We start from the raw sequence: 4,105 nt of genomic DNA, 5'->3' as shown, positions 1-4,105 counted from the left end.
CGGAACTCATTTCTTGCTATCTTGACTTCATTCTCTCTCCCCTTGTCCAGTTCCTTCCCACCGACATCCATAATTCCTCTGACACCCTACATCATATCAACAATTTCCAGTTCCCTGGCCCCAACCGCCTCCTCTTCACCATGGACGTCCAATCCCTCTACACCTCCATTCTGCACCAGGATGGTCTGATGGCTCTCCGCTTCTTCCTCAAACAGAGGCCCGAACAATCCCCATCCACCACTACTCTCCTCCGTCTGGCTGAACTTGTTCACACACTGAACAATTTCTCCTTAAACTCCTCTCACTTCCTCCAAATAAAAGGTGTGGTTATGGGTACCCGCATGGGTCCCAGCTATGCCTGTCTCTTTATGGGGTATGTGGAACATTCCTTGTTCCAGTCCTACTCCAGCCCCCTCCCACAACTCTTTCTCCGGTACATCGATGATTACTTCGGTGCTGCTTCATGCTCTCGTCTGACCCTGGAAAAATTTATTAATTTTGCTTCCAATTTCCACCCCTCCCTCATTTTCACATGGTCCATCTCTGACACTTCTCTTCCCTTCCTTGACCTCTCTGTCTCAATTTCTGATGATAGACTGTCCACCAATATCCATTACAAGCCTACCGACTCCAACAGCTACCTCGACTACAGCTCCTCACACCCCACTTCCTGTAAGGACTCCATCCCATTCTCTCAGTTCCTTCCCCTCCGTCGCATCTGTTCTGATGATGCCACTTTCAAAAACAGTTCCTCTGACATGTCCTCCTTCTTCCTTAACTGAGGTTTTCCACCCATGGTGGTTGACAGGGCCCTCAACCGTGTCCGGCCCATCTCCCGCGCATTCGCCCTCACACCTTCCTCTCCCTCCCAGAAACATGATAGGGTCCCCTTTGTCCTCACTTATCACCCCACCAGCCTCCGCATTCAAAGGATCATCCTCCGCCATTTCCACCTACTCCAGCATGATGCCACCACCAAACACATCTTCCCTTCAACCCCCTGGCGGCATTCCGCAGGGATCGTTCCCTCCGGGACACCCTGGTCCACTCCTCCATCACCCCCTACACCTCAACCCCCTCCCACGGCACCTTCCCATGCAACCGCAGAAGGTGCAACACCTGCCCCTTTACTTCCCCTCTCCTCACCGTCCAAAGGCCCAAACACTCCTTTCAAGTGAAGCAGCATTTCACTTGCACTTCCCTTCATTTAGTCTACTGCATTCGTTGCTCCCAATGCGGTTTCCTCTACATTGGAGAGACCAAACGCAGACTGGGTGACTGCTTTGCAGAACATCTTTGGTCTGTCCGCAAGCATTACCCAGACCTCCCAGTCGCCTGCCATTTTAACACTCCACCCTGCTCTCATGTCCACATGTCCGTCTTTGGCTTGCTGCATTGTTTCAGTGAATCTCAACACAAACTGGAGGAACAGCACCTCATCTTCCGACTAGGCACTTTACAGCCTTCCGGATTGAACATTGAGTTCAACAATTTTAGATCATGAACTCTCTCCTCCATCCCCACCCCGTTCCGATTCCCCCCCCTTTTTTTTCCAATAATTTATATAGATTTTTCTTTTCCCACCTACTTCCATTATTTTTTAATGTATTTCCATCCATTGTTTTATCTTTACCTTTTAGCCTTTTTTGATTCCTTCACCCCACCCCACCCCCACTAGGGCTATCTGTACCTTGCTTGTCCTGCTTTCTACCCTTAATTAGCATATTCCTCAGATAATATCACCACCTTCAACACCATTTTTGGCCTTTTGTCTGTGACATATTTTGGTTATCTCCACCTATCACTGGCCCTCTATCCAGCTCTACTTGTCCCACCCACCCCTTAAACTAGCTTATATTTCACCTCTCTTCTATTTTTACATAGTTCTGTTGAAGGGTCATTTGGACTCAAAACGTTAACTGTGCTCCTCTCCACAGATGCTGCCAGACCTGCTGAGTTTTTCCAGGTATTTTTGTTTTTGTTCAAAATCATGTGATGTCTTTAGTGGGAAAGTTACTAGAATCTCTCAGATAAAAGCAAAAAACTGCGGATGCTGGAAATCCAAAACAAAAACAAAAATACCTGGAAAACTCAGCAGGTCTGGCAGCATCAGTGGAGAAGAGCACAGTTAACGTTTCGAGTCCGAATGACCCTTCAACAGAACTAAGTAAAAATAGAAGAGAGGTGAAATATAATCTGTTTTGAGGGGGAGGTGGTGGGACAAGAAGAGCTGGATAGAGGGCCAGTGATAGGTGGAGATAACCAAATGATGTCACAGACAAAAGGACAAAGAGGCGTTGAAGGTGGTGATATTATCTAAAGGAATGTGCTAATTAAGGGTAGAAAGCAGGACGAGCAAGGTACAGATAGCCCTACTGGGGGTGGGGTGGGGGGAAGGGATCTTATCTCTACCTTTTAGTCTATTTCGATCCCTTTCCCCCACCCCATCCCCACTAGGGCTATCTGTACCTTGCTCGTCCTGCTTTCTACCCTTAATTAGTACATTCCTTTAGATAATATCACCACCTTCAACACCTCTTTGTCTTTTTGTAAGGGTGAGGTGAAGCATCAGAATGTTAGGCATGAGTCCTTATTGTTGCTGTTGAGTGATGAGGCTGTGGTGCATTGAGCAATGTGAGAGGTTGGTGGCTTGGTGAGTAGGAGATGCAATTGGAAAATGCCTTCATTGACCTTGACCACTCTCGTGAGGTCATTGAACTTTTTCTGGCACTGCAGCCAGGTTCTCAGGGTCATCGTCCTCAAATTCACTTCCCTGACCATTTGTTCCCATACTCTTTGTAGTGTAGGCTTTGAGAGTCTCCTGAACCCAGGTGGAAACATGACCTCCCTCTTTCTTTTGACCTCCTTGAGCAAGGCTTCCAGGAGTGCATCAGAAAACCTCTAAGCACTCTTCCTGTCCTGTTGCTCTCTTAGCTGTCTTCTTTATTTATCCAATTTTGTTTTGAAATTTATCATTGAATTTGCTTCCGCCACCCTTTCAGGCAGTGAATTCCAGATCATAGCTTGCTGCATTTTTTTTAAAGTTTTCATGTCTCCTTTGCTTCTTTTGCAATTAATGGCCTTCTGCTGCTGGAAATATATATTTTTATTTACCCTCTCTAAATAACTTCATTATTCTGAACCCGAAAGTGGATTTTCCCTTAACCTTCTCTGCTGCAAGGAGAACAAGCACAGTTTCTCTCGCCTCTCTTTATAACTGAAATCTTATACTTGAAAGTCAGAGATGCAGGGATTAGAGAAAGAGCAGAGGTGTGGGAATAGTTGGATAGCAATAAAAACTAAAAACTGCGGATGCTGGAAATCCAAAACAAAAACAGAAATACCTGGAAAAACTCAGCAGGTCTGGCAGCATCGGCGGAGAAGAGCAAAGTTGACGTTTCGAGTCCTCATGACCCTTCAACAGAACTAAGTAGAAATAGGAAAGGGGTGAAATATAAGCTGGTTGCGGGGGTGGGGGGGTTGTTGGGACAAGCAAGCAGTGATAGGAGATAACCAAAAGATGTCACAGACAAAAGAACAAAGAGGTACTTCACTGCTTGTTTGTCCCAAACCACACCTCCCCCCTTAAACCAGCTTATATTTCACCCCTTTCCTATTTCTACTTAATTCTGTTGAAGGGTCATGAGGACTCGAAACGTCAACATTGCTCTTCTCCGCCGATGCTGCCAGACCTGCTGAGTTTTTCCAGGTATTTCAATAATTGGATAGTTCCTTCCAAGAGGCGGCACAGGCATATTGGGCCAAAATGCCTCCTTCAGTACTAAATTATTCAAAAAAGTTGCAAGGGATGGGGTGGTGGTGGTCAACAAATATTGCACAGGGTAAGTGGATTCAATTGGGGGGGGGGGGGGGGCGGGGTTCGCAGAGGTTGCATAGTCAGTCCTCCCGCCCTGAAGGTGACGCAGGTGGCTGGCGGTGGCACCAGGAGAATCACGTGCTGGAGGGCGGAGCAAGAGGGCGTCACGGGGAACAGGAAGGGGCGGGTCTTTATCTGCGTGTGTGTGTGTGTGTGAGAGAGAGATGCCAATGGGGTGACGTCAGGCGCGAGGAAACGAAACGAAAACAGCCTGCGCTCGCGCCCCTC

Source organism: Cetorhinus maximus, chromosome 1, assembly GCF_964194155.1.
Source record: "Cetorhinus maximus chromosome 1, sCetMax3.hap1.1, whole genome shotgun sequence".
Classification (NCBI taxonomy): domain Eukaryota; kingdom Metazoa; phylum Chordata; class Chondrichthyes; order Lamniformes; family Cetorhinidae; genus Cetorhinus; species Cetorhinus maximus.
This window is presented reverse-complemented; position numbering follows the sequence as displayed.